Here is a 24,055-nt window from a genome sequence, read left to right as displayed (position 1 = left end):
AGATTCGGATTAGACATTTTTGGCAAGAACACCATGAAAGTGATGTTGCTAAGTACATGATGTCAAGATGTCTTATCCCTGGTGATGTTAACTTTGATCACTTAGTTAAAGTAGTGTCTGCTAGATTTCTCCACTATAAAGTTACTATTTTTTTCCTTTTTAATTACTAAGTGTCTAGTAAGGAGATATTTTGAGACTCTGCAGAGAGCCTAGTTGTCTTATATTTTTTAACAGACAGCTTTATTGAGATATAATCGACATAGAATAAACTAGATATTTAGAATGTACAGTTTTATACATTTCATATATGTAAAAATCCGTGAAATCATCGCCACAATCAAGATAATGAACATATGCATCATGCTGAAATTTTTCCTCGTGTCCCTTGGTAATCCTTCTGTCCTTCCCTTCTTTTTTTTTTTTTTTTGAGACGGAGTCTTGCTCTGTTGCCCAGGCTGGAGTGCAGTGGCGTGATCTCGGCTCACTACAACCTCCACCTCCCAGGTTCAAGCAATTCTCCTGCCTCAGCCTCCTGAGTAGCTGAGATTACAGGTATGTGCCACCACGTCCAGCTAATTTTTGTATTTTTATTAGAGACGGGTTTCACCATGTTGGCCAGGCTGGTCTCGAACTCCTGACCTCAAGTGATCCGCCTGCCTCGGCCTCCCAAATTGTTGGGATTATAGACGTGAGCCACCGTGCCCAGCCCCTCCTTCCCTTCTTCCCTCTTTTCCTCCTCTCCTATCATCAGGCAACAGTGGATCCGCTTTCTGTCAAGGTAACTTTACACTTTGTAGAATTTTATGTAAATGGCATTATATAACAGGCACTCCTTTTTCGGGGGGAGGTCTGACTTCTTTCAGTTATTTTGAGATTCATCCATATTTGTAGTGTGTATCAATACTTCATTGCCAAGGAGTATTCTATTGAATGTTTATCCACAGTTTGCTTAGACCTTCACCTGCTGCTGGACATTTGGGTTGATTCCAGTTTTCTGGATGTTAGAAATACACTATGAACACCTGTATGTAAGTCTTCGCGTGGACATGTTTTCATTCCTCTTGGGTGAATGCTTAAAAATGGAATTGCTGGATCATATAGTAGGTGTATATTTAATTTTAAAGAAAGTATTGTCTTCCAAAGTAGTTGTGTCATTTTATCATTTTATAGTCCCATCAACAATGTATGAACATTCCAATTCCTCCATATCTTTGCCAGAAATTGGTAATGGTCAGTCTATTTATTTATTTACTTAAGAGAGGGTCTTGCTCTGTCGCCCAGGATGGAGTGCAGAGGCCCAATCACAGCTCACTGCAGCCTCCATCTCCCAGGCTCAAGTGATCCTCCCAAGTAGCTGGAACTACAGGCACAGGCCACCACACCTTGCTAATTTTTATATTTTCTGTAAAGACAGGGTTTCACCGTGTTGCCCAGGCTGGACTTGAACTCCTGAGCTCAAGCGATCCACCTGCCTCGGCCTCCAAAAGTGCTGGGATTACAGGCATGAGCCACTGCTCCTGTCTGTCACCATACGGGGCCAGTGGTCAGTCTTTTTAATTTTAGCCATTCTAATAGGTATGTAGTGGCCTGTCATCAGTTGTGTTTTGCACTTCCTAAAGACTAATGGTGTGGAGCTTTCTTTTCATGTGCTTGTTTGCCATCCAGATATATTTTTTGATGAAATGTCTATTCACATGTTTTGCCTATTTTTTTTAATGGAGTTGTTTATTTTTATTATTGAGCTTTGAGAGTTTTTATATATTTTGAATACAGGTGTTTGTGAGATATACCAATTGTAAATATTTTCTTCCAGTCTGTGCCTTTTTTTATTTTTTAATTTTTAATATTTGTGTCTACATAGTAGGTACATATGCTTATGGGGTACGTAAGTTGTCTTCTCATTCTCTTATTATCTTTTGAAAAGCAAGTTTTTAATTTTGACAAAGTCCAATTTATCAATTTTTTTAATAGATCATGCTTTTTGTGTCATATGTAGGAATTTATATCTAACCCAAGCTCACAAAGATATTCTCCTATGTTTTTGTCTAAAAGTTCTATAGTTTTAGCTTTCGAATTTAGGTCTGTGATTCATTTTGAGTTAATTTTTGTATATGGTGTAAGGTATGGATTGAAGTTCACTTTTTTTGCATATGAATATCCAGTTGTTCCAGAAACATTTGATCAGAACACTAATCTTTCTCTTCCAAATTGCCTTTGCACCAGTGTCAAAAACAGTTATCCAAATATGTGTAGGTATATTTCTGAATTCTGTATTCTATGTCATTGATCTATTTGTCTCTCTTTCTGCCAAAACCTCACTGTTTTGATATAGCTTTATAAGCCTTGAAATCAGGTAGTGTAAGCTCTCTAACTTTGTTCATCTTTTTCAAAGTTGTTTTGGCTATTGTAGTCCTTTGATCAGCCATATGAAATATAGAATCAGCTTGTCAATGTCTACAAAAAAGCCGACTGGGATTTTGAATGGAATTGTGTTGAATCTATATATCACTTTGAGTAGAATCAACATCTTAACAATGAGTCTTCTGACCCATCGACATGGTGTGTCTTTCCTTTTATTTAGGTCTTTAATTTCTTTCAACAGTGTTTTTTAGTTTTTAGTGTACAAATATTTCACATCTTTTGTCACAATTTTCCCTTATGATTTCCAATTTTTGATATATTGGCAGTGTTTTATTTTTAAACTTCCATTTCTAATTGTTCATTGTATGTAAAAATAAAATAGATTTTTTGTATTGATCTTGTATCCTGCAACCTTGTTAAACTTATTTAACAGTTCTAGTAGCTCATTTTGTACTTCCATTGGATTTTCTATATGAACTGTTACTTCCTCTGAGAATTGAATGGTTTTGTCTTACTTTATAATTAGCCCTTTATTTCTTTTTCTTGCCTCATGGCACTGGCTAGAACCTCCAAATAATGTTAAGTAGAAGTGGTGTGAACAGATGTCCGGGACTTTTTCCTGATCTTAGGGATTATGGATTTAGTCTTTCATCATTAAGTATTGTTGTTAGTTGTAGGTTTCTTGTAGATGTTCTTTATTAGATTGATGAAGTTTCCTTTTATTTCTTGTTTCCATGGATTTTGTTTGTTTTTAATTAGGAATGGATGTAGGATTTTGTCACTCTTTTTTTTTTTCCCTGTGTCTACTGAGATGATCATATGGATCTTCTTTTTTAGCTTGTTAATGTGGTTGAGTTACATTGATTGATTTTTAAATATTAAACAAACCCTGCATCCCTAAGACAAACTTCACTTGGTCATAACATATTATCCTTTTTATATATTGTGGAATTTAGATTTACTAAAATGTTCTTTATTTGCGTCTATATTCATGAGGGATATTGGTTTGCATTTTTATTTTTTTGTAATGTCTTTGGTTCATTATCAAGATAATGCTGGCCACACAGAATGAATTGTAAAATATTTTCTACTTTTAAATTTTCTAGAAGAGCTTTTTCAGAGTTGGTATTATTTCTTTAAATGTTTGGTAAAATTCACTAGGGAAGTCATGTGAGCTTGGTATTTTCTTTATGGGAAACTTTTAACTACAAATTCAATTTCTTTAATAGATATAGGCTGTTGATATTATCTATTTCTTCTTGAATGAGCTTTAATAGTTTGTTTTCAAGAAATTTGTCTACTTTTTCTAAGTTTTCACTTTTATTGGTGTAAAATGATTCATAATGTTACTTTTAATAATCTGCCTTTACTTTTACTAATGATACCTCTTAGTCCTAACATTTGTAATCTGTGTTTTTTGTTTTTCTTTTTTTCCCTCTGATCAGTCTGTTTAGAAGTTTTCAGTTTTATTGATTTCCTTTGTTGGCATAATAGCTATAGTTGTTTTGTTTTTAGTGGTTCCTTTAAAATTTATGGTATACGTTTTTGACTTATCACAATCTACCTTTAAGTTATATAGTACTATTTTATTTATAGTATGAGAACCTTATAACACTCATAGTACTTCCATTTTCTCACACCTAGCTTTTATGCTGTTGTTTTTATACATTTTACTTTTATACTTATTATAAACTCCAGACTACATTGTTATCATTTTTGTTTAAACAATCAACTCTATTTTAAAGAGATTTAAATAACAAGAGGAAATAATTTTAAATATTTCTCATATATTTACCATTTCCAGTGTTCTGTATTTTTTTGTGTAGATTCACATTTCTGTCAGGTATCATTTTTCTTTTGTGTAAATAACTTTCTGTAGCGTTTCATGCAGTGAGGGTCTTTTGGTGATGAATTCTCTCAACTTTTATATTTCTTGAAATTTATTTTGCCTTTGATTTTGGATGATATTTTCTCTAGGTATAGAATTCTAGGTTGACATTTTGTTTTTCTTTCAGCACTTTTAATATATTGCTCTTCTGTCTTCTTGCTTATATTGTTTCTGAAAAGAAATCTGTTTTCTTCCTGATTTTTGATCTTCTTGATATAACATATTCTTTTTCTCTTGCTGCTTTTAATATTTTTTCTTTATCATTGGTTTTGACCAATTTGATTATGATGTGTCTTGATGTAATTTTCTTTCATATTTCTCATGTTAAAGCTCATGTTTCTCATTGAGCTTTTGGACCTGTGGGTTTATAATTTTAATAAAATTTGGAAAATATTTGCCCATTATTTCTTCAGATTTTTTTTCTATGCCTCTTCGCTTCTACTCCCCACTCTAATTACATACATATTAGTCCATCTGAAGTTGTCCCACAGTTCACTGATGTTCTGTTCATTTTAAAAAATCATTCTGTTTCATTTTGGAGAGTTTCTGTTGTTTTGTCTTCACATTCACTCATTTTTTTCATTATTGTCAAATAATCCCATTCAATCTCTTATCTCACATATTGTAGTTTTTAATTCTGAACATGAGAATTGAGTCTTTTTAAATATCTTCCATATTTCTACTTAACTTTTTGAACATATGGAATGCATTATAATCACTCTCGTAATGTCACTGTCTCCTAATTCTAACTCTGTCCATTCTGAGTTGGTTTTGATTTTTCTCTTCATTGTGGCCCATATCACGATGTTTTTTTCATGTCTGGTAGTTTTTAGCTGGGTGACAGATATAGTGAATCTTACCTTATTTGGATGTTGGATATTTCCATATTCCTGCACATATTCTTGAACTTTGTTGTAGGATCCAGTTAAGTTACTTGGAAATACATTTCAGGTCTATTTCAAGATTTTCAAGATTTGTTAGGCAGGACTGGAGTTGTCTAAGGCTTACTATTCCTCACTACTCAAGCAGCAGTCTTATGTGTGCTCTACCCAGCACTCCATGAATCATGTTTTCTAGTCTGGCTAGTGGGAAAGACACTACTCCTGGCTCTGTGTGAACACCAGGCACTGCTACCTCTGCTTTTTTGGGGGTGTTTTTCAGGTAGTTTGGCCTTGGGTAGTTTCCTCACGTGCATGCTGATCTGTACCTAGCAAAACGTTTAAGGAAGACACTCCAGAGTTCTCTGTACAAAAGTGTCCTTCCCAGTACTCTCTCCTGAGAACCCTGGCTACCTCAGTCTTCCCTGACTCACAGTTCCATTTTCTCAACTCAGGGCGTCCACTGGGCTTCACCAAGGACCTACTGCCCCCGCACTCTGCACTGCAGCCTGGAATCTTTCTCAAGGCAGTAATCTGAGGCAATCCTAGGGTTCACATCGTTCAAGTCCTATCTCTCAGGAATCACTGTCCTTTGTTGCTTCATATCCAGGTCTTCAAAACTGTTGTTTAACATATTTTGTCTACTTTTTGGTTGCTTGAGCGATGTGGGGCAAGAGTCAGTCTAGTTTCTGTTATTACAGTTTGGCTGAAAGTGGAAGTTCTCTAAAAGAATGACTACATAACGATAACAATAGCAACATTTGCTGAGTGTTTTAATCTAGATTACTGTTTTAGGAAGTTTGGGATGCTATAATTGAATATCATAAACTGGGTGACTTGAATAACAAACATTTCTTTCTCACAGTTTCGGAGGTTGTAAATCCAAGATCAGCATGCCAGCATGGTTGGGTTCTGGTGAGGGCCCTCTTCCTGGTTTATAGCTGGTCACCTTCTCATTGTATGCCTACCTGGTGGAGAGAAAGGACTAGCTGCCTTCCTCCTCTTATAAGGACACTAGTCCCATCGTGTGGGGTACACCTCCATGCTCTAATTGCCCTCCAAAGAGCCTACCTCTTAAAACCATCCCCTTGGGGGTTAGGGTTTCAATATCTGAATGCAGAGGTGGGGTGGGAACATAAGCATATAGTCCATAACAATTACCTAATTTAAAATTCTTTAGCAACCCTCGCAGGATTCTTCTATTATTCATAGGAGAGGAAACTGAAGTACAGAGAGGTTAAGTCATTTGGCAGGGTTAACACAGTTTGGAAGACTGGCTTCAGTGCCAGTACTTTTCCCTTCTGTGTAATAATGTGGGAGGATATTTAAATAGAAGTGTGTATGAGGTACAGAAATGTTCCAGAGAAAAGGAGTTAAAACTTTGCTGGTGATGGGGAGCAGGTATGGACAGGGCTGAGGGCAAATGGAATAGAGGGAGAGAGAAAGCTTCCTGGGTAGAGGTGACACCTGACCTGATTTTGTATAATGAGTTTACCTGGCAGACCAGCCACAGAAGAGCATTCTACCTAAAAACAGTAGCTTGTGCAAAGGTACAAAGTCATGGAATGTATGGCATTTTGGAATGATGAGCAGTTTGGAGTCACTAAAGTTTAAGAGAAAAGGATTTAGGGCAGGCACAGCGGTTCACACCTTGTATTAGTTTGTTTTCATGCTGCTGATAAAGACATACCTGGGACTGGGTAATTTATGAAGAAAAAGAGGTTTAATGGACTCACAGTTCCACATGGCTGGGCAAGCCTCACAATCATGGCAGAAGGCAAAAGGCACGTCTTATATAGTGACAGGCAAGAGAGAATATGAGAACCAATTGAAAAGGAAAACCCCTTATAAAACAGTCAGATCTTGTGAGACTTATTCACTACCATGAGAACAGTATGGGAGAAACTGCCCCCCATGATTCAATTATCTCCCACTGGGTCCCTCCCACAACACATGGGAATTATGGGAGCTACAATTCAAGATAAGATTTGGGTGGGGACACAGCCAAACCATATCATGCCTGTAATCCCAGCACTCTGGGAGGCTGAGACGGGCAGATTGCTTGAGTCAAGGAGTTCGAGACCAGCCTGGGCAACATGACAAAACCCTGTCTCTACTAAAAATATGAACGATTTACCGGGTGTGGTCGTGTGTGTCTGTAGTCCCACCTACTCGGGAGGCTGAGGTGGGAGAATCACCTGAGCCCAGGAGGTCAAGGCTGCAGTGGGCCAAGATCATGCCACTGCATTCCAGTCTGGGCAAACAGAGTGAAACCTTGTCTCAAAAAAATAATAAAAATAAATGAAAAGGATCTGACCCTAGATGAGGTTTTGAGGTAGATCACATAGGGTCTTGAATGCCAAGGTAAAGTGCTTATCAAGGGGAAGCCACGCAGCGGTTTTAAGTGCAGAGTGGGAAGGTATATTATCAAGTTTTAGTATTAGAAAGGTGGTCTGTTGGAGAGGATAGCGTAGATTGGGAGGGAAGAGAAATGAGACCTATTAGAAAGGCTGTTCTATTCATCTAGGCAGAAGAGATGCTGAAGGTTGTATGGAGACACTCAGGCAGGAATCTTAGGCAGAGAAAGATCAGAGGTGAGGAATATTTGGAAGTTGGCATCAATGGGATTTGGAGACTGATAGAATTGAGGGTGAAGAAGAAGGCAGACTTGGTGCTTTCAGGATTCTGCTAGGTCACCATTTGCCAAGATGGGAAACCCAAGAGGAGGAGTGGGTTTAGTGGAGAAGAAGGAAAGTTAACTCCTTGGAGATGGCAAGTGTTTGTTGCTCAAGTATTGACTGCCTGATTTTAGCTGTTCAGGGAGTCTCTTTTCTCAGCAGTAAGACAGGGAGGCTGAGTTAGGTGACTGCTCTCGTCTTCCCGCTTTAGCGTTCTAAGCCCTGAAGTTTCAAAGCCCATTTGATTGATGCTGAAAGTCCTCAGGACTGGATAGTTCTCTAATATAAAGGAGGATTTCTTTGTCCACATAATGGAGTCAATTTAAAAACTGCTAGTTTAGGGCCTGGCACATACAGAATAAGACGCTGAAAACCCCACAGTAGTCGTTTGCTGGAGCGCCCTGACACCTTACAGGATCTGTTCCTTACAGGATCTGTTCCTTACAGGATCTTGGTTCCCTCTCCTCGACTCAGTCCCATTTCTTCGTCTCTTAAATGTGAAAGTGATCCTAGCCTTAGAGCAAGTGAGCATCCAGTGAGTCTGTGATGACGAAATGCAATGAATGCTGTGTCTCCTGCTTCTGAAGCAAAGCATCACATTTCATCGCATGTGATGATGAAACACTTTATTAGCTGCAAACCTGATTTTTTTAAGATTGTGGCAGTATTACTGGCCGGGCGCGGTGGCTCACGCCTGTAATCCCAGCACTTTGGGAGGCCGAGGTGGGCGGATCACGAAGTCAGGAGATTGAGACCATCCTGGCTAACACGGTGAAACCTCGTCTCTACTAAAAGTACAAAATATTAGCCAGGTGTGGTGGTGGGCGCCTGTAGTCCCAGCTACTCGGGAGGCTGAGGCAGGAGAATGGCATGAACCCAGAAGGTGGAGCTTGCAGTGAGCAGAGATCTCGCCACTGCACTCCAGCCTGGGCAGCAGTGCAAGACTCCGTCTCAAAAAAAAAAAAAAAAAAAGAATGTGGCATTATTATTTTAGTAGCTCCTTTGTTTTAATGCAATGCATTGATAGTAAAAATTCAAATAATACAGGCATGTGTAAAGTAAAAAGTAGAAAAAAGTCCCCACTCTTCAGAAATTACTTTTGTTTAATGTGTATCCTTTCAACCTTTTCCTGTGTATAAACAAATATAGCTAGAACACACGAGCTGTTTTTCTTTAAAAAGGCTTTTTTCTCTTTAAAAACATGGGATTATACTATCCATTCTTTTCTTTAGCCTTCATTTTCTCCCACTGAATGTGTGTAGGACGTCTTGCCATGCCAGTGTTGCATAGATGCATTATGACTTTAAAAATCCTCACCCTGTTGGCTGGGCGCGGTGGCTTACGCCTGTAATCCCAGCACTTTGGAAGGCCAAGACAGGCAGATCACGAGGTCAGAAGTTCGAGACCAGCCTAGCCAACATGGTGAAACCCCTTCTCTACTAAAAATACAAAAATTAGCTGGGCATGGTGGTGGGTGCCTGTAATCCCAGCTACTCGGGAGGGTGAGGCAGGAGAATTGCTTGAAACAGGAAGGCGGAGGTTGCAGTGAGCCAAGATCGCAACTCTGCACTCCAGTCTGGGTAATGTGGGTCTCAAAAAAAAAAAAAAAAAAAAAGCCTCACCCTTTTGTTGATGAACACTTAGATATTCTCATATTTTTTGGTTCAACAAATGATGCTGAAGGGAATATCTTTGCACAGGTATCTTTATACACCTGTGCCACCATCTCCTTTGGATAAATATCTCAAAGTGGAATTGACATAATAAAGAATATAATGCATTGGCGTTTTTGACAGGTGAAAGCCAAACACAGGGTTTATTAGAGGTAGTACACTTTATTAGAGTGTACACTTTATATAGAGGTAGTACACTTAATCCTGAGGGTAAAACAGTGTCCTGACAGTGCCTCAGAAGTGAGGTCTCCAGAGTTGTGTGCATGCAGGGGCTTTGCTTTGTGATTCCTGATAACAACAGGAAGAAGTGTGAGTTTCTGTAAAACAACTGAAAACCTGACACTTTGTAGGTTATTTCTTACATTAATTAGGATTAAGTTTCTTTCATTAAGGAAAGAGGGAGACCCACATTACCCTGCTCTTCATTTACAAAACCGGTACTCAAATGTGATCAGCAGGTGGCACCAGGCGGAAGCGAGTGGGATTCTCAGTGAAAATTTTTGTGAAGAGTCGAGGCGGATGCAGCCTTTCCAATTTTAGCAGATGGCCAATAAAAAAATTCCTTAGAGTTTATTTTGCATATGGTCTTCCATCTGGGTATTTGAGAAAAGTACAGTTTTGTTATCAAAACAGTATTTATTATGGTGAAAGAGTTTGTATTTCTCAGCAGAAGAATTTTTCACTGAATATAGCCAAAAACCTGTTCAATAATGTTTTGCAGTTTCTTGGAGGAAAGCAGCAAGCATGAGATTCTTCCATTTTCCTCTCCAGTTACCACCCCAAGTTAGCGTTTATTGATTCAGCTCCTCAAGGCTGAATGAAGTGCATTATTTGCAAAAACCCCCAGAGAACAACATCCTCCACTGGGTTTAGGAACCAGGAAAATGTGGCATTATAAGTGGGTCAGAGTCAAGGCAGAAAGAAAACTTGCAGTGTGAAGTGTATGTTCTTTGTCCTGATTCCACATTTATCGAATAACCTTCCGGTAAATCTATTAGTCACATCATTTTCCTTCCTGTAGACAATGTGCTGATTTGACTGACTTTGGGTAACCCAATGGCTTATCAAAAAGATGCAGTTTAAACTCCTGCACATGCCTTATAGAGCCCTTGCCAACCTCGGCAGCTACACTTGTCCCCATTTCTGAGCTCTTCCTCCTGGGTCCTTCCATATTTAACCTTTTATTAGGTACTCAATGGCATCAAGACCTCTCTTACCTCTGACTGCCTTTCTTTTTGCCTGGAGCACCCATCTTCTTTCTTTGCACCCCACTGCCACTTCCAAGCTGCTGCTTTTCACCTGACAATTTTGTTAGTTTTTCAGACTCCTGCTTAGCTTTAACTTTCTCTATAAAGCCTACTCTGCCTCCGACGTCTGGAGCAAGTTCTCAACAACACCTTGTTGTTTTTCTTTTCATGGTACTTATGCTAATTACACTGTCCAGTGACTACCTGTTTAATTACCTTTCCCTCCTACTGTAAGTTCCACAAGGGCAGTCACCAGATGGGTTTCATTCATCATTATCTCCCCAGTGCCTATCACAGTGCCTGGCACACAGTAGGAACTAAAATATATTTGCCAAATTGAGTTGCAAATTAATATGCATATGCTGTGGTTTACTTTTTTTTTTGGTCTCTTGTGAGTTTAGTCATTAAAAATTAGCCTCTTTGAGGCCAGGGGTATCTGCAGGACCCAGCCTGTCACTTCACAAGAGGGTGGGCCAGGCTCGGAGCATGAGAAACTTACCAAAGTGATGCCGTTCAGTGGGAGCGCCAGGTGGCCACCAGCCAGCCTTTCCCTGGTGATGACCCAACCTTCAGCCACACACATCGCCCTCACACATCTGCAGCAAGCCTGGGAAGTAACATGGAGAATGCAGTGTCTCCTGCTTCTGAAGCACGGCATCCCTGGAGGCCGATGCAGTGGCCTTGGGTTCTGGCGCATAACTAGTAAAAGAGTAAAGACAGAAGTGAGGGGACTCCAGCTGTCAGAAGAAGGCAGATGATTCAAAGCGGCTGGCGGGGACTCCGTAGGAGCCATGGTTTCACCTCCCCATCTGCTTCCAGTGTTATTTCCTTTGTTGCCAAAAATAGAACTTCACCTCCTGCTTGGATGTATTATACTGTTCTTGTGCCCCTTGCTTAACAGTTCAATGTGTTAACTGGGAAAACGATATCACCTGAAACTCAAGATGCTGCTCCTCTCTGGAAAGTATGTTTTCCTCTCTGGAAAACATACTTAGGTCCTGTTCATCAGGAAGTCCTTTTAAACAGCCCAAATGACGACTGGCATCTGTGTTGTGCTTGCAGTTTACCAAGTGATTTTTATATACATGACCTCTTTTATCTTCACTCAGTTTGGGAAGGTATCATCATCTCCGATTTACAAATGAGGAAATAAAGGATCAGAATCACAGGTACTTGCTCCCGGTTATACAACTGCTGGTGTACTCAGATATTCTTATGTGGTTTAGTGCAATCATTTCCCAAGGCCTACTAAGTGCCAAGTGCTATGGATACAAAACAAGTTAGAAATCCCTTTGCCCTCAGGATTTCTGGTAGAGGAAGGTGATCATTCATTCATTCAGTTGGACATTTATAGGCCCTACATCCCATCATCTTTCTACTACATCGTATTCTTATTCATCATCTTATAGATTAGGAAGCTGAGATTCAGAGGGTTGAGTAACTTGCCCACAGTGCCATGGCCTATGGGTTCATGTAGCTGGGACTAAGACTCACATCTTCTGACTCTGTCACAATTTCCTTTAGTATGAACAAATATTTACTAAGTGCCCTTTATATGTCCAGCCCTGACAGACTGGGGAGTCAGCCAAACATATAGTCTTGGCTTCCAGTGAAGGGTCCTGCTTAGCAGAGGAGACAGATGGTCCAAGCTGGGATGGAATTAAACACAGGCACTATGGATACCAGCATAACATGGAGTGGGGAATGTGGGAAGGCGGAGAAGTCAGGAAAAGTTCCTATGCAGTCATTTCAAGTGAAATGAAACACTGAACTGGAGTCAGGAGACCGAGGTTCAAGTCTTTTTATTTTATTTAATTTTTATTTTTTTGAGACAATCTTGCTGTGTCTCCCAGGCTGGAGTGCAGTGGTGCAATCTTGGCTCACTGCAACCTCTGCTTCCCGCGTTCAAGCAATTCTCCTGCCTCAGCCTCCTGAGTAGCTGAGATTACAGGCCTGTGCCACCATGCCTAGCTAATTTTTGTATTTTTAGTAGAGACAGGGCTTTGCCATGTTGGCCAGGCTGGTCTCGAACTCCTGGCCTTAAGTGATCTGCCTGCCTCTGCCTCCCAAAGTGTTGGGATTACAGGCATGAGCCACGTGCTCGGCCGTAGGTTCAAGTCATGACTCCACCTCTTCCCTGACTATGAGACCCTGGCCAAGTCATCTAGCCTTCCCCCACCCGCCAAGGCTTCTTCAGTGCCTCTTCTGCAAAAGGAGGAGATTGTAGATTTTCGCTAAGATCCCTTTCTTCTAATTTTTTGTGATTCTGTGGGTTTGGCTTTCCTGGACTTTCATAAAACTCTTCATTGGAGTTAAAATTCTGCATAAGTTTCTGCTGCCAGGGTTTCAGTTGGAGCACAAAGGGCTTTATGTAATCCATCATCATCTTGCTAATGCTGGGGTCAGTGTAGCCTGGGGCTCAGCATCACAGCCAATAATGAAGGCTGCAGTACAGCTGCCTCTGTGGGGCTGGCTGTGGCAACCCCCAGGCAATCGCAATTCCTTTACCTCAGCTCCACCCCCTCCCAGGTGAGGAACTGAAGCTGTATCTGCACACTCCTTGCCCAGTGTCCCTGTGGTGTGATTGGCTGAGACTAGCAGATATTGGCTAAGCCAAGGCATCCTTCCTGTTGGCTCCTTCTGAAGGCCATTCAGAAAGATTCATATCTATCAAGGTTCTCACACTTCTTGATTGTTGCCCTTGCCCCCATTTCCTCTGTTGGGAGACCCTTCCTGCTCTTCACTGCACAAACCTTTGCTACGTATCCTTGTTCAGAGCTGATGTCTCCAAATCTGTGAAGGCCCTTTCTGATACTTCCTCCCCTACTCCACCTCCTATACCCCTGCTGCGTTGACTGTGGGACAGTTGACCACTCTGTCCTCTGATCCCAATCCTGTACTCTCTCAATTATAGGACCCTAAAATATGGTATTTGCAGTGTTCCAGGCTGAGAGACAGTGAGGCAAGCGTTTGGGGTCAGAATAGACCAAGGTTGAAATCCTTTCTTCATTACTTCCTAAGTGTATCCCTCAGGTAAGTTAATTACTCTGAGCCTCAGTTTCCTCATCTGTAGCATCAGAGGTTTGCTGGGAGAATCACACGTATCCCCTCACTAAGTGGACATTTACTTATCTGCTCTCCCTGTTAAACTGGGGGTCCCTTGAGGAACTGGAATCTGGTCAGATTTATTTTCGCTCCCTAGTGCCCAACACAAAGGGACCCTCAGGTGTATGTGTGAAATGAATGAATATTAAGAAAGGATTTGCAGTTTCAAATGGAAATCTAAGCTGGAGCTAAGAATGCTTAGATAAAGCATTCTGGGTCTTTCTGGCTTTTTAAAAATGTGGAAATGAATATATTTTAATTTTTAATAAAAATCTGATCTTGAGATGAATTATCTCATTATATGATGATAGATCACTTAGGAGAAGAAAAGAGCTAAGACTTCTTCTTGACTGAATTGTATCCCTGTTTGGCTTAACTTGGTGTGTGTGTATGTGTGTGTGTGTGTGTGTGTGTATTTTTTCCCCCTGCCAGAGACAGTCCTGTGCAATAACACTTCTAATACTAGGAGCTTATTGTTTAATTTTCTAAACTTCAGTTTGCCCCCAAATACATTTAATGTTTTAAATCACAACTATTACCATCTTGCTACCTTTCCGTACTGATTTATTATGTGGAATTTTGAGATGAATGTGATCATTAGAGGGCCACTGCTTTGGTGTGCTTTTTTTTTTTCTCTCTCTCTCTCTAATGGCAAGCTTTTAAAAAGAAAAAGTAGGAGAAGTAAACATTTTTCTGGGAGAGACTATTTTAAAGGTCAAGAAAACCTTGCTTCCCCAAAGGAAATTAAAGGTCATCTTTCACCCTTCAATTTTTGTCCTTTCATTTCATTTTGCAAAAGTTCTTAGTGATGTCGCCTGAGTCACTTGACTAGAGATGTCTAATTTTCTACGAGAAAATAGTAGAGCCAATCTTGACTTCAATGCCTATTTCAAAAGGAAATTATAAAAATTGCTCTGCTCTACCCTTTTTCCTCATCTCCAAAGAAAGAAAGAAATCTCTCCTATTCTGCTTCTTGTTCAACTTCTTTTCTGTGTAATTGCATCTTGGAGGGGTTCTGATGAAAGGCAAAGCAAAGTAGAGATTTGAATTTAGAAAGGTGATGTAATCAAATTTTCTGGCCTTGCTAATGAAAGGATTCTCTTGTCCTTTCCCCTCACGCAAACATGCACCCTCTTCTCCCACCTTCCTTCTGGAATTAACCCTGTACATTTGCTAGAAGGAGTAGAAGAATAAGATAAAAGGATATGTTTGGCTAGAATATATCGATAACAGTTCTCTGTGTGTTTGGACCTAAGGATCCCTTCTTTTTCTTTTAGCTTTTTATTTTGACATAATTTTAGACTTACTGATAAATTGTAAGAATAATACAAATAATTTCTACATATCCTCCATGCAACCCCAGATGTTAACATTGACGTCCCGCCGTCTCTCTCCTTTTTGAGAGTATGTTGCATACATGATGTTCCTATATGTACCCCTAACCACTTCTGTGTGTATTTCTGAAAAATAAGAGCATTTTCTTTCATAACCAGTGTCATTATCAAAATGATGAAATCAATAGCTATCTAGTATTATCATTTTCAGAATTTATTCAGATTTTAAAATTATAATTTTTAGTATATTTACTAGGGTTATTTAAAAACACACACTAGTTATGGGGCATACATCACATGCTCTTGCTATAATTGTGAATACATTATATACACTTTTTTCTTATTTAATTCTCACATTACACCTGTAAGATGGATACTCTTATTACCTCCATTTTATAAATAAGGCTATAAAATAAGGAGAATAAAATAAGGCTATATTAGTCCGTTTTCATGCTACTGATAAAGACATACCTGAGACTGAGTAATTTATTAAGAAAAAGAGGTTTAATGGACTCATAGTTCCATGTGTCTGGGGAGGCCTCATGATCATGGCGGAAGGCAAAAGGTACGTCTTACATGGTGGCAGGCAAGACAGAGAGCCATGAGAAAGGGGAAACCCCTTGTAAAACCATCAGCTCTGATCAGATTTATTCATTACCATGAGAACAGTATGGGGAAAACCGACCCCATGATTCAATTATCTCCTACCAAGTCCCTCCTATGACGTGTGAGAATTATGGGAGCTACAATTCAAGATGAGATTTGGGTAGGGACACAGTAAAAAGCATATCAAAGGCTTAGAGAGCTCAAGTGCCATGCCCAAGCTTATGCATTCCTCTCTAGGTACTTAGCAGGTACTAACAACCATTAGGTGGCAGATCTTGCTTTGAATCATGACCTATCAGACACTGAAAGCCATATTTTTAACTATCATGTAAACTACAACTCTGATTTTGAGGACATTTTGGCAGATTTCAGTTCTAGAGAGAATTATCTTGGAAATAACCTATTAAATGTAAACAGATGTGATATGGAATATTCAAATGCCCATGGAAAGCTGTCCTTCGATTGAATACATTTGTCAATACAGCTAACAATACTATATGTGAATGCTTGTTTTTGTAGCAGCATACCTAATGGTTAGATGTCCATCCATTGCAGAGGATGGCAAACTTCCTGTAAAAGCCAGATAGTAACTCTTTTCAGCTTTGTGGGTCATAGAGTCTCTGTCATAATTACTCAGCTCTGCTGTTGGAGTGTGAAAGCAGACATAGACCATCCATACGTAAATGAGAAAACTTTCTTTACAAAACCGGCACTGGTATACTTGAACCACACTCCAAAGTTTGCCAGCCTCTGAGATAGAGGGCTAAAATCATCTCACTTCATTGAGGAGGCTCTAAAAGGGTGCTACAATTGCAGCAAGAAAAAATAGATGTATTTTCGTTTTAAGCAATACCTGAATCTCATTTTTATAAAGGGAGGGAGTCGACATGGTTTTCATTTTCACTTAATCCAACTTTCATTGTGTGTCAGTTGTATTAAATGATGATTAAGAGGAAAGGGACTTGTGTTAAATGATAAAGGTAATTTATAAGGAAGAATGTCTGAACTGTCAGATTAACTAAACATTAGAAGGCACTTCAGAGGCAATATTAATACATGAAATAATGTTAAGAAAAACATAGTAAAGCTCAATACTAGTCCATCTATACAGGTTTTATGACCACGTAGGATTCAGTTTCTCGTGGAGAAATACAAAGACAAAGAGGAAGGTGGAAAAAAGGAAACAAACATTAGAGAATTAAATTTATTTAGTTTATGGGAAATTGTATGATTATTTATTAAAATTACTTATATATAGTAGCCATCTCTAGAGATAGCAAAGAAGAAAATAGATCAGCCTTCATGGACTGGATTTAGATTTCTAACTATCTGAAATCATGGGATGGATTCATATAACCCCTTGAAATGAGTACATCTCTATTATTCTATAGTTTTATGAAGCAGACACTAAAATGACTGTGTGTGTATACAAAGTCATATATATATTTTAAACTTTTATTTAAAGTCATATATATGTATACAACATTCATTCTTCTCTGGACAGTATATGGTATTATATATGTGCATATATATGTTCTTTATGTATATCTACTTATATATAGTGTTTATATAGTAAATGTGTTTATGTAAACATTATGGTATATATAGTACATACATATATGTCTACATATATACTATACAGAGAATAGACAGCAATAAGTAATGTACAGATAAATATTTATGTATCATTCATTTTATTAGATTTTCACATCAAAAAAGTTGGTGAAGTTAACAGTGAGTAGATATTAAAAAAATTTTAAATTTTAATAAATTTGTATTTTTATTGTTTACTTAATAAAATTATCATTTTGTTATGTTAAAATAAATGTTTAATTGGCAAATAAAAATGTATGTATTTATCATGTACAACATGTTGTTTTGAAATATGCATACATTATGGAATGGCTAAATTGAGCTAATTAACATGCAGATTACCTCACATATACATCATTTTTGTTTGTGGTGAGAACACTTAATATCTACTCTCTTAGTAGCAATTTTCAAGAATACAATACATTGTTATTAACTATACTCACCATGTTGTACAATAGATCTCTTGAACTTATTCCTCTAATCTAACTGAAATTTTGTATCCTTTGACAAATAGCTCCCCAATGCCCCCAATACCTCTAGCCCCTGGTAACCCTCATTCTATTCTCCACTTCTATGTGTTCAACTTGTTTAGATTCCACAGATAAGTGAGATCATGCAGTATTTGTCTTTCTGTGCCTGGCTTATTTCACTTAACGTCCTTCAGGTTCATCCATGTTGTTGCAAATGACAGGATTTCCTTCTTTCTTAAGGCTGAACTATATTCCATTGTGTAAACATGCCACATTTTCTAGATTCATTCACCCGCGATGGACACAGGTTGATTCCGTATCTTGGCTATCGCAAATCATGCTGCAATAAGCATGGGAGTGTGGATCTCTCTTCAACATATTGGTTTCATTTCCTTTGGATAAAAACCCAGTAGGATTTCTGGATCATGATGGGTAGTTCTATTTTTAATTTTTTTGTTTTCCATAATGGCTGTACTAATTTACATTCCCACCAACAGTGTGCAAAGGTTCCCTTTTCTCCACATCATCTCCAACATGGTGTCTTTTTGATAATAGCTGTTCTAACCAGTGTGAAGTGACAGCTCATTGGGTTATTAATTTGCAGTTCTCTGATGATTAGTGATTCTGAGCATTTTTTCTTATCCCATTGGCCATTTGTATGTTTTCTTTCAACAAATATCTATTCAGATCCTTTGCCCATTCTTTAATAGGGTTATTTGTTTTCTTACTACTGAGCTGAGTACCTTATATATTTTGGATATTAACCCTTTATCAGATGTCCGGTTTGCAAATATTTTCTCCCACTCCATAGGTTGTCTCTTTATTTGGTTGACTGTTTCCTATTCAGATTTTGACAATTATCCTAATAATGTATAGCAAAAGAAAGTCCTGGATCGCGCATCACATTTGGTTGTTATGTCTTTTTAGTCTCCTTCAATCTGGAAGAATTTCTCAGTCTTTCTTTGTGTTTCATGACATTGGCATTTTTGATGAGCACAGGCTGTTTAGTACACTGCCCCTCAGTTTGGGTTTGTCTGGGGTTTCCTTATTATTAGATCCAGGATACACATTTTTGGCAGGAGTACCACAGAAGCAACGTTGTATCTTTCTCATGGGTATCATATCTGGAGGCACATGATGTCCTTGTGTCTTATTACTGGTAATGTCAACTTTAATCATTTGGCTAAGGTGGTGTCTGCCAGATTTTCATGGAAAAGTTGCTATTTTCCCCTTTCTAATTAGTAAGTATCTTGTGGGAAGACACTTTAAGACTACGTAATGTCCTGTTACTCTTCAGACTCCGCCCCCCCCACCCCCCACCGAAGTCTTCACCTCTGTTAAGGATTCTTGTCTGAATCGGTTATTATTGTGATGTTGCCAAATAGTGATTATCTACCCCCATCCTCCCTTCTGCATTTGTTAGCTGAGTTTCTACTGCAAGGGAGAGCTTTGCCTTCTCATTTAACTATCTATGTATGTGTGCATGCCTGTGCACTCATGGATTCTTACTTTATTCTGTGGGTTATAATATTTTACCAACAATATCTATTTTGATGCTCAAATTTATTTGAGATTTGGCCATGGAGGCCTGAATCCTTTTTTTTTTTTTTTTTTTTTTTTTTTTTTGAGACAGAGTTTCACTCTTGTTGCCCAGGCTGGAGTGCAGTGGCGTGATCTTGGCTCACTGCAACCTCTGCCTCCCAGGCTCGAGCAATTCTCCTGCCTCAGCCTCCTACAGGCATCTGCCACCACGCCCAGCTAATTTTTTTGTATTTTTAGTAGATACAGAGTCATTTTCTGAGCACCCTTGTACTTCTGCCACAACAAGTGTTCCAGGCTTTTCTTATATTTTTCCTGCCCTGCCCTGGACTCAGCCAATTCTCCAAGAAAGCCTGGTTTCTTTTCATGAGTGCTAGGTGTGCTTATTTCTACAGGGGTGTCATTCCAGTACCCTCTCCCCTACTTTTAATCCAAATTATTTGTGACGTTCTGTTTAGTATCCTGAAATGAAATATAAGCAACCTATACATGTAGTTGAAATAAAAACAACCCCACCCTAAATGCTTGCTAAAGCAGAAAAATAAGGAAAAGTTCTTTTTTTTTTTTTTTTTTTTTTGAGAGAGCATCTCGCTCTGCCACCCAGGAGTGCAATGGCTCGATCTTGGCTCACCGCAGCCTCCGCCTCCCAGGTTCAAGTGACTCTCATGCCTCAGCCTCCCGAGTAGCTGGATTACAGGCGTGTGCCACCACGCCCGGCTAATTTTTGTATTTTTAGTAAAGATGAGGTTTCATCATGATGACCAGGCTGGTCTTGAACCTCCTGGCCTCAAGTAATCTGCCCGCCTTGGCCTCCCAAAGTGCTGGGATTACAGGTGTGAGCCACCACCTGTGGCCAGAAAAGCTCTCTGTAATGAAATGCTATGCAATTCAATAAGTAAATTCTTTGGCACTGTTATACTCTATGACATAACAAAGTGGTCAGATGCTACCACTACCTATAATGAATAAGTTTATATATAAGAAAAGTGAGACAATATTTGATTAGTTATTATAGTCTCTCTCTTTAATATTTCTTCATATTTAACATTTTAAACTATTTTCCTGTATAATCACTGGGTGTTGTATGAGTGACTCAAATACCATGATCCGCAATATCATTAGTGATGTGATGTTTCTGAAATATCAAATAGACTAAAAAAAAATCCAGAAAAAAAGCAAAATGTAATTTCTCTCTTTACATGATTCTTTTTTTTTTTTTTTTTTTTTGAGATAGAGTCTCACTCTGTTACCCAGGTTGGAGAGTGCAGTGGTGTGATCTCAGCTCACTGCAGCCTCCGCTTCGTGGGATCAAGCAATTCTTCTGCTTCAGCCTCCTGAGTAGTTGGGATTGCAGGCACCCGCCACCATGCCTGGCTAATTTTTGTATTTTTAGTAGAGACGGGGGTTTCACCATGTTGGCCAGGCTGGTCTCAAACTCCTGACCTCAAGTGATCCACCTGCCTTGGCCTCCTAAAGTGCTGGGATTACAGGCGTGAGCCACCGCGCCTGGCCCTTATTTACATGATTCTTATATTCTTGGAATATTGTGATACTCAGTTTGAACCCTGTAAAAACACTTTATATGTAACATGGAGTTAGAGTCTAGGCTGTCTTCATGTTATATACAGATAGATTATTCACCCTTATTAAGGTGTGGCAGGACTGCCCAGCTCATGGCTGTCTGTGTGGCACTCCAGGCCTCTGCCCAGTAATACCTTCCATACATTGTGACAGTGAAAAACACCCCTGGAAATTTCCAAAACCCTCCTTAGGTGGCAGTACCAACCCCACTGAGTTACACGGATGGATCCTTCTGGAGCAGAAGATTTTCATCTCTCTTCATTGAAGAACATGTTGTTATATTGCTGGAGGGCATTTGATTTTTGACACATTCCAGAATTATGTTTAATGCTACGGGTGTGCCTGATTCCCACTTAATTTCTGAATCAGAATGGACCTGGTCTGTCTCCCTGCCTGGCTGGGGAAGTGGCCTGAGTTCATCGCCAGGGTAGCCAGAACTTGCGTGCAGAGAGGGCACCAGCAGGAAGGTTTGTGACCTCTCAGCCGAGTGCCACCCTGCAGGCAAACTTATCATAACCCTTGTTCTATAGAGAGTGTGTAGGATCTTGGAAGCCCTGAGCAGAATTATCAATGGGGTTATTCATACAGATACCTCCATTGTACAGATAAGGAAACAGACCCAGAGAGGGAAAGAGACTTGGCTGAGTCACATCGCAAGTCAGACACTAATTGGGCCTTGAGTTGAAGTCAGTACCAACAGATAACCTAATCTTAGGGGTTGGAAAGGACCTGAGAGACCATCCAAGCCACTCCCCCGCCGAGTAGATCCCCTCCACACCCGGACAGATGGTCAGGCTCCACCCTGTACTTGATCATCTTCAGAAATGGGCAATTTACTATTTCTCAAGGTACTTTGTCACATGCTCTAACTTTTAAAATATTCCTGAGTTGACACGTTTCTCCCTGTGTCTCATCCTCCTTTCCATCCTCTCTGGGTGCAGTTTGGCCCTCTTGATCCCATGGGACATGCGTGTTACCTCTAGCCCCTATGAGAACCCTTTAGAAATGCCAAAATTGTATTCATGTCTCCTGGGCTTTCTTCAGTCTCTGGCATTGTATTTGGCACTGAGATTATTGTGATGAACCAAGCTGATGTGGTTCTTCTCTTTGTGGAGCTTTTATTAGAGTAGGAAGACAAAGACTACACAAGTGTGAGCAGGTGCACTGAGTCTCACTGCCCCATGGCCTCTGCCAACGTGGTATCATGGGAAGACTTGGGCCCTGGGGCGGGCCAGACTGCATTTGATTCCATCCACGGTGACATATGTGGCCTTGCAGTACTGCTTTCAGTCTATCAAACTCACATAATCACTATCTCATAAGGGCGTTGGAAAGATGAACAAGAGAGAGTATTAATAAGAATGCTGTATTGGGAGGCCGAGGTGTGTGGATCACCTGAGGTCAGGAGTTTGAGACCAGCCTGACCAACATGGTGGAACACTGTCTCTACTAAAAAAATACAAAATTAGCTGGGCATGGTGGTGCATGCCTGTAATTCTAGCTACTTGGGAGGCTGAGGCAGGAGAAGTGCTTGAACCTGGGAGGCGTAGGTTGCAGTGAGCTGAGATCGCACCATTGCACTCCAGCCTGGGCAATAAGAGTGAAACACAGTCTCAAAAAAAAAAAAAAAAAATTCTGTAAAGCATTCAGCATCCTGATGCTCAATGCATATTAGTTTCTTTCTCCTTCTCTTTCCTTCCCCCAGTCTGACATGTTTGGAGCATCTTCCAGAAAGGGCTTAAAGCTCAGGACAAAATGATTTATCAGAGGAAAATCAGCCAGATTTATCTCTGCTCTTGAATTTCACCCTTTGGTTAGATAACCATGAGGTACTTTTTATTTTTATTTTATTTTATTTTTTTTGAGATGGAGTCTTACTTTGTCACCCAGGCTGGAGTGTAATGGCGTGGTCTCGGCTCACTGCAACCCGCGCCTCCTGGGTTCAAGCAATTCTTCCACCTCAGCCTCCCGAGTAGCTGGGACTACAGGTGCGTGCCACCACACCTGGCCACTTTTTGTATTTTTGTATTTTTAGTAGAGACGGGGTTTCACTATGTTGGTCAAGAGTCTCAAACTCCTGACCTCGTGATCCACCCGCCTCGGCCTCCCAAAATGCTGGGATTTTACAGGCGTGAGCCACCATGCCTGGCCGAGACACTTTAAACATTATACAGGCAAAACATAAACAAGGAATGTATGCAGCTGGGCGTGGTGGCTCATGCCTGTAATCCCAGCGCTTTGGGAGGCTGAGGTGGGTGGATCACGAGGTCAGGAGTTCGAGACCAGCCTGACCAACATAGTGAAACCCTGTCTCTACTAAAAATACAAAAAAATTTGCTGGGTTTGGTGGCAGGTGCCTGTAATCTCAGTTACTCAGGAGGCTGAGGAAGGAGAATCGCTTGAACCTGGGAGGCAGAGGTTGCAGTGAACCGAGATTGCACCACTGCACTACCGCCTAGGCAACAGTGCGAGACTCCATCTCAAAAAAAAAAAAAAAAAAAAAAGGAACGTATGCATATTTCGATTAAAGTTGAACGCAAAAAAGTAAATGGTCTCACAGATTAATTGCTAAAATGTTATAATATATATTGACTAACATCACCATTGACTAACATCGCCATATCACCATATCTTATATATGACATTATAATCAGTCCACATTATTAATCTGAATATGTATGAGTGCCTATTGGTGTTCCCCAAGTACATTATAATTTTAAAAGCATTCCCTGACTGTGCAAGTCTGGGAAGTGCTGGACCGGAGAGGTTTTATGATCATCTCTCTTTGACAGATGAAGATATTGATGCTATCGAGTAACACATACCTTGCTATTTCTTATACATATTTCTTCTGTGGCTGTTTAGCTCATGATATTCTGTCTTGACATCCTGAAATAGCTGTCCTGTTGAGACTGTAGCATAGCTGTTCTGTCTTTGTGGGTCATAGGTGAGGTTTCCCTAAGCTGGGTGGACTTTCCAGTGTCCAGTGAGTTGGCAGGGAGGCTCAACAGGCTGGGGATCTCTTTTTTTTTTTGAGACAGAGTCTCGCTCTGTTGCTAGGCTGGAGTGTGGTGGCGCGCTCTCGGCTCACTGCAACCTCCA

At 39.8% G+C, this 24,055-nt stretch overlaps 1 protein-coding gene across 7 annotated transcripts in view; it reads left to right on the top strand.

Moving 5' to 3' along the window:
- Positions 1–24,055, top strand: part of TTLL11 (tubulin tyrosine ligase like 11) — a 278,864-nt gene that overhangs the window by 70,326 nt on the left and 184,483 nt on the right. Inside the window, exon 1 of one of the 7 annotated variants that reach the window (XM_054521088.2) lies at positions 448–552. The exons of the other annotated variants lie outside the window; for them this stretch is intronic. The gene's annotated coding sequence lies outside the window, so the exon portion shown is untranslated. Of the gene's footprint in view, positions 1–447; positions 553–24,055 lie in introns of those variants that run through there. 7 annotated transcript variants of the gene reach the window in all.

Source organism: Pongo abelii, chromosome 13, assembly GCF_028885655.2.
Source record: "Pongo abelii isolate AG06213 chromosome 13, NHGRI_mPonAbe1-v2.0_pri, whole genome shotgun sequence".
In the NCBI taxonomy this organism is placed as follows: domain Eukaryota; kingdom Metazoa; phylum Chordata; class Mammalia; order Primates; family Hominidae; genus Pongo; species Pongo abelii.
The sequence above is the reverse complement of the archived record's forward strand: the minus strand, read 5'-3'. Positions and strand labels throughout refer to the sequence as shown.